Raw genomic sequence first — 7,824 nt, forward strand, 5'->3', positions numbered from 1 at the left:
ATCTCTCCATCGGGGGGGGGGGGGGGGGTAAATATATAAACTGTGTGGATACAATAAATAGCAAAAATGGAAATTGCGATTGAACAAGGTAAAAAAAAATGGCAAAAAAAGCTTTGAACAGTAGGGTGGGAAAACCCTTTTCATGAAGGTCATAAATAGCAGCAACGTTGGTTAAGTTGAAACATTCAACTTTTTTGTGAGTTTCAGTGAGTTTGTGTACGTAGCTTAGTGCTGGGTGTAAACATTCTGTAACTCACCATGACATCATAGTGTCATAAGCTTCTGCTGTCATTGCATTTGCTACTTGATTATTGTGAGAGGGAGCTGCTGCGGTGATAAACTTGATTAGCTGTGGAAGCTTTTCCCCAGTACGATGGATTATATAGATCCTGAGTGCTTATCAGTTATTGATCCTGCTTGGGAGGTGCTGGACCCAAACCCCAACCTCCAGGAATTGTTCATGTCATTTAATGGCATGTTTTTCCAGGGACAGTTGAAGGGGGTGGAAGTAAAATGGAGCCGCAGGATGATACTAAACAGCGGGATTTGTTACTACAAGGAAAATGAAGACGTGTGCACTATATATATCAGCAAGCCACTATTGAGTTTGAGATCAAGGAGAGATCTTGTTGAGGTCCTTCTCCATGAAATGATTCATGCTTTCCTGTTTGTAACACGCCAATACAGAGATGATGGAGCCCACGGACCAGAGTTCTGCAAACACATGGAGCGCATAAATAACATCACTGGCGCCAACATTTCCATCTACCACAATTTCCATGCAGAGGTTGCTGAATGCAGAAAACACTGGTGGCTCTGTAATGGTCCCTGCAGAGCTTGGGGGCCAAAGTTTGGCTTCATAATGCGGGCAATAAATCGGGCACCCTCTGCTCGGGAACGTTGGTGGTCACACCATCAGCTTACCTGTGGGGGGACTTTTATTAAAGTGAATGGGCCTGAAAACTACATTCAAAAAGGGAAGAAGAGGAGTTTCAGTTCACCAACCGCCACCCCAAATGACAACAGTGACCATCAACTGCCTAGCAAGAGGGCCAGAATGGACAAATAATTCATTGATATGTTATAACATCTATACATACTGATCAGCACATGGTTCTTGTGCTACTTTGTTACTTGGAGTTCTACTAGTTCCTGATTGTATTATATACCAATTAAATTGTTTAAACCCAAGTGAACATTTCTATTGAATTCCTTACTATACATATATATAAGTGCATAATTTCTGATAAAGACAGGCATCTTTTGGGCTACATTCATCCCCACCAAACATTCTCAGCGCTAAAGAAAGATGAACAGGCGGTATTGGGTCAATTTAGGTCCAAAAGAGGGACCCTTGGGAGGTATGATTTATGTGATACGTTATTTGGCATTAACCATTACATTTCCCAAATTACACAACATTTTATTTTCAGTTCTGCAAGGGAAACATCTATCTGACAAAATTACATGTAGCTGCTGAAGTGAGTTTGGTGGTGACGGGTTGCTCGGTAGAGAGCAAGAAGTGGCTGAAGGGAATTAAATTAACTTGGCAGACATCGTATGGCTTCCAGTACGTTGGACAAACACGTCAATCAATAACCTGCTTTATAATAACGTCAGAATTTCCTATCGTACGATTAATTTAAGATGTGTTTGGAGTTGCCATTGAGTCTCCACATACCTCTAAATCATTCTGGATCCTAAATAGAATATTAAATAGTCTCCGGACCCCGGCTTCTTAGTAACTCTTATAAAGCTTTAGTTAAGTCATTACGTTTCTTGTAGCTTTCCCTTCCTGCTTACCAGGCATGAGGTGGTAACCTCTTTTGTTGGCTGAATTGCATTTTAGGTATGTATTTCCCTAAAAGACATGTTTGTTTTATGATTATATGTAAAAATCCTTGAATCTTCAATAAAGAAATTAAGTTGGAATAAAAAAGGTTTAGACAATATATATGTATACACACACGCGCACACACACACATATATATCTGTACTGGGGGGGCATAAGGGGTGCTGGAAAGTTTTAGTGGAGGAGTGTAAGGATGAACTAAGGGGAGTTAGTGTAAAAATAGGGCAGAGGGAGAGGCCTAGGAGGCCATCAACATTTGTACCTATATTTGTACAATGTGACATTCAGAGCCGGCCTTAAGTGTTCTGGTGCCCTGTGCGGACTACTCCTCTGGCGCCCCCTTCTCACTACCCCCCTGCCCCTTCTCACTACCTCGCCCCCCTCTGCCACTTCTCACTACCTCGCCCCCCCCTCACTACCCCCCTCTGCCACTTCTCACTACCTCGCCCCCCCTCACGACCTCTCCCCCCTGCCCATTCTCACTACCCCCTCTGCCCCTTCTCTACTCCCGCTCCCTACTTCTCATTATCCTCACTTACCTTGTTGCCGGAGTCCTGCGGTGGGAGCGTAGACATCCGTCTTCCCGCTGTGTCGCAGTACCGGCATTTCATGTTGAGGGGTGCCGAGCGGCTGCTGAAAACTTCACGAGCAACCACTCGTCGCCCCTGCCCGGGACTTAATTTAAAGCATGGGGTTTTTTTTGTTTTTTTTTAAACTTTAACATGATGGATGTTAAATAAAGTTTAAAAAAAATAAACGATGTTTTAATTTAAGTCCCGGGCAGGCGCCCCTGCTGCCATGGCGCCCCGTACTTGTCATGTACTTTTTAAACATACCTGAAATAGTACATGAAATACTGACAAATGCATTTGTTTTATCCAGGCACAAATCTTGTTGTCTTTTTGCCTTTGTTTGAGACCCAGGGCCATTCAGAGTCTTCCCTTACAAACGTTTGTACGACACAAATTTATAAATTGTTTTCACGTCTTTCTCATATTTTAGATGACATATTCCTTTGCAATATTATAAAAGAATAACACACACAAAAAGAATAAGACTACTAAAAGTTTATTATTAAATCAAATACAATATGTGGACAGAAGCAAAAAGTACACATTTACCTCAAAGGAGGTCAGATATAGGGCTACCTCTGGACTCACGAAGAGTCTTTCTTCAGCTCGCAGGAGAGAAAAAACCTCATTGGAGGAAATCTCTGGGGGACCATGGATGAAAGAACCGCCCTTCCCTCTGGGCATTAAGAGGTTAATATGAAACCTAACTGTGCTTTTCTACACTGCACCTTTTACTGTAGACTATTCAATATTCCTACATTCACTATATGTTTCTTAGCCCAGTAAAACACAAAGTTAACATGAAATTAAAAAGGAACGACCGCCTTGTAGATGTTTCTCCTTCAGATATCTCAACTGGAACCCTGACAAACTGCCAGGTAGCCAGCGAACTTGATATCTCTAGGTTCTCTTGTCGGAAGTCCTCGACTGCCTTGTTGTAGATGTTACTCCTTCCTCGTTCTGTAGCAGCAGCAATCTTCAGATATCTCAATTGGATACCTGACAAACTGCCAGGTAGTCAGCGAACCTGATATCTCTAGGTTCACAACGTAACTGTTAATATATGGGAATGGAACCCTACATATAGGCAGCTTCTATTGTGACATCACAATGTCAACAACAGTGTCTATGACATCATTTCCTGTTCTTACACTCTAAAAGGCAAAAACCTTGCAAATTACTGAGCCCTTACATTAACCTGTGTACATTAACTAGGACACTAGCCCTAAACTGATCATACTAGCTAAAAGGCTGTTTAACTGTTAAAACAATAATTCAGAGGTCCACAGTTTACAACATAAATAGACACTTTATTTGTTGGTTTTAATAAAAGATGAAAATACATAATTAAAACGTAACTTTTAATTTAACACTAAAATGAAAGAGCACCAAAAAAAGAAAGAAATGTAAAGTGTATATAACACATCACTCAATCAAACTTGGGCAGAGGAGGAGCATGTACTGGGAATAGAAGATTCTCACATTGTCCCTGTAAGCTTGCGAGTGGGGCTCTCTCCCCCTAATGAATCGGTTTATCTTAGTCTGTCAAATTCTAGTCTTGTAATACCTTTGAATATAGTTCCTACCCCGCCTGCCTTAACAGTAATGAGATCTGATGCAGTGTCAAAAGCTCAGTTGCGGTGTAATAAAGTGATCGTGAACTCTAGTGAGGTGTTTTATTCCTTGCTTTAGTATTCAACCTCTTCATCGGGGGAACCCGCATTTCTGAGTTGAGGAAATTTAAATAACCTGCCTAAAAGCTCGTCAACTCAGAAATGCGGGTTATTTAAATTTCCTCAACTCAATAGCAGTTGAGGCTCAACCAATCAGCAAAGAATGCAGGTTATTTCAATTTCCTCAACTGCTATTGAGAAGCACACGCCATTCTGCTACCACCCCTACAGAGAGATCAACACTCATCTCTGGAGTCTATTGAGGAGGTAGGACGGAATATGGTTAAAAAAAGATTAATATGGAATATAGGGCTGCAACGACTAATCGATAATGAAAATCATTGCCAACTAATTTTCATTATCGATTAGTTGAATAGATTTTTATCAATTATAAAATTAGGGTTTTTTCAGAGCAAATGCTCTGAAAAATCTCCCTCGTTTTATAATCCGTTTGATTCAGTGTGACTCACAGCAGCAGTTACTACTTACAGTCCCTCCCTGCAGTCACTCTGACCCCGCCCATTTCCTTATAGCAACTCTGTATAAAATTTATATTTGGGCTGCTGAAAGTTAGGGGAGGTGGGGATTAATGTAGGGTCAGTTATGGTTAATGTAAGGTCAGTTATGGTTAATGGGGTGTTTAGGGTTAATTTAGGGTCAGTTATGGTTAATGGGGTGTTTAGGGTTAATTTAGGGTCAGTTATGGTTCATGGGGTGTTTAGGGTTAACTTAGGGGCAGTTATGGTTGATGGGGTCGTTAGGGTTAATTTAAGGGCAATTATTGTTGATGGGGTCATTAGGGTTAATTTAGGGGCAGTTATGGCTGATGGGGTCGTTAGGGTTAATTTAGGATCTGTTATGGTTGATGGGGTCGTTAGGGTTAATTTAGGAGTACTTATGGTTAATGGGGTCTTTAGAGTTAATTTAGGAGCAGTTATGTTTAATGGGGTCTTAAGGGTTAATTTAATGCTGAGGACTGAGGGTTAAATTAATTTAATAAGGTTAACTTAAGGTGCAGTTAGAGATAAAAGAGGCAAACTAAAGGGAATCTAAATCCTGGGGCAGTGGAGATTATTAATGTATTTATTTGTAAAAGTATTGTGTCAGTGTGCTGGGGGTATGAGGCATATAGGGTATATAAGGCATATGTGGGATGCAGTGTGACATATCTGGGGGTATATGGCATATGTGGGAGGCAGTGTGGCATATCTAGGGGTATGTGGCATATGTGGGAGGCAGTGTGGCAAGCCTGGGCTCAAATGTACATAACGGGGGGGGGCAGATTGGGAAATAAAAACAAGAAATACATTTTTTATCAATGTTATTATTTTTTCAAATCTCTGTTTATTGAAAAAGATATTGTACAGTGGTATATTAGGCATTACAAGAGAACCATATACTTCAGGCATAAGACAGAAACATTCTGCGACGTGAGATACATACGTCAGAACAAATAGTACAGAGAATGGCATTATAGTCTAAGATGAAGGGACAATACCACAGCACATAGCAGTATAAAGGTTATCGTCTGGAGAATGGTCGAGAAGTGACACGTAAGTTGAACGTAACCGTATAAAACAGAGAAGGGTGAATGGATGGTGCGCCGTCTAGAACCATCATAGAAAGAGGTTTGGTATTATAAAAAATGAAACAAACAGCCTAAAGTGTATGTGTAAGAAAGTAAGCAGAGGCCAAAAACCTAGTTAACAAGCACCAGGTCAGGACGGGGCCCAATATAGCCACCTAAGACAGCGTGAAAAGAGAGAGAGGTCAGAAACTCCCCACAAGGCAACCGTTTCAATCCATTTTTGTACCCCAGGCCCCTGGAAGTCATAACCAAGTCCTCCATCTAGCATATGAAATTGACCTTCCTGAGTCAATTGCTTCCACAACCGCGGGATAATAGCTTTGGCAGCATTGATTAAGTGAATTGATAACGACCTCTTATAGGAACCCACACTAGAGGCAGTATGATGAAGCAACATTGTCTCAGGAGAGGCCTGGAAGTCAGGGTTGTCCACCGCTTAAACGACCGCGGTCACAGCAGACCACGGAGGTTGTATAAGGGGGCATTCCCACCAGAGATGGATGTAAGAGCCTATGTCGATTCCGCATCTCCAACATTGTGGGGGGATATGTGGGAGGAAGTGGTGGAGATCTGCAGGTACCTTGTATCATGTTGTCAGTAGCTTATATGCAGATTCCTGCATTTTGCTCTAGGTGGTGCCCTTATGTATGAGTGAAATCATTTTGTCCCAGTCATCTGGTTCAAATGTGCGGTTCTGCCGTTTGTTTTTAACATCCTGTTTGTTTATTAAATTATTTTAAGTAAATAAAAAATTTTCATTTAATCGATTAATGGAAAAAATAATCGGCCAACTAATCGATTATGAAAATAATCGTTAGTTGCAGCCCTAATGGAATAATACATTTGCTCTAAATACTTGCTCACAACATCCAATACCTGTTCATACAGCACAAGTTATTAATCATGAGTAACTCTCATAAAGGGAAAAGAGCCTTCCTTGGATTAGTTTGACCCAGAATAGGCAACACTTGGTATGTCGCCAATTAAGCAGAGGTGTATCAACCAGTTGTGACCCAGGCCGGAAGCACCCCCAGACTCTCCCTCCACAACCGCCCTGCCTTACTGCAGAGCTGGCCCAGACTGACCATCTGACACAACGGGCTTACTTCTGCCCGGCCATTCAACTCGGACAAAATTTGGGGGCACTAAAGGGGGATGTCCCTGACACCTTCTGGACTCCTGGACTTAGGGTGACAAAAATCCTAGTTTTTATGCTTTAACAGACTTGTAATATTGCAACATTGATATGATTGTCATGTTTCACTCCTCTAATTCACCAAATGTTGCTTTTCAAATCCTGTATGTCGGACCCTTTTTTGGTGAAGATAATCAAAATGTGTTGGGTTTTTTTCCCTGTAACTATTGCTTTTGGAAATGTGCCTATTTACTTAGAAGATAGAGAACAGTGACTTCTTCAACCACTTATCCTACCTTTATTGAGAATTATTTTTACTTTTAGTAAACTACAAAAAAATATAAAAGCCTCATTCCCAATGTTTTAGAAATTAGAATCTAAATCCACTGATTGAATTATTAAACCCCATCACTGGGTGGAAACATACAAAAATATCAAATATGACAATAAGAACTATAATGAAACCTAAATAATATTAACAAAAATAACTATAATAACTTATTTTTTATTAATAATTATTACTTGGGTTTCATTATAGTGCCTGTCATCATACTTGTGTGTTTACCCATCTAGGAAAAGAGGAGGAAAAGATGAATTAGTTACAGGTAAATCCCAGAAATGGGAATAAAATAAGATAGATACAGAACGTTCCTTTACCTGCAACATAATGTAAAATGCTACACACATTTGTATTGCAGATCACACCCGCCATGTATGTGTGGTGGGAAGAACAGATATACTCTAACTAAAGCCGTCATACAGTTGCAGATGTTGTAGAAAATGTTTATTGTAAGGTAATGGAGAAGCAACCCGGTGTAGAGAGGTGTGTTTGAAACTGACCAATTGGCTGCAAGTTGGTTGCTGACCAGAGGAAGGGGGGAGTTTTTAGGCTTGACCCATCAGCGAAGAATGCGGGTTCACCCGACAGAATATGGTTAACCTATTGTAGTTTGAGAGCAGTTAAAAACCCCAGCCCTAGCGGCTTTAATGAGGATAATCCAGAC

General features: G+C 40.8%; 1 pseudogene; it reads left to right on the top strand.

Moving 5' to 3' along the window:
- The first annotated feature begins 373 nt into the window (after positions 1 to 373).
- Positions 374 to 1,069, top strand: LOC149283287 (DNA-dependent metalloprotease SPRTN pseudogene; annotated as a pseudogene).
- Positions 1,070 to 7,824: the final 6,755 nt, after the last annotated feature.

This window comes from Sceloporus occidentalis, unplaced genomic scaffold, assembly GCF_023333645.1.
Source record: "Sceloporus occidentalis isolate IW3139 unplaced genomic scaffold, rSceOcc1.0.p SCAF_107, whole genome shotgun sequence".
NCBI classification, from domain to species: Eukaryota; Metazoa; Chordata; class Lepidosauria; order Squamata; family Phrynosomatidae; genus Sceloporus; species Sceloporus occidentalis.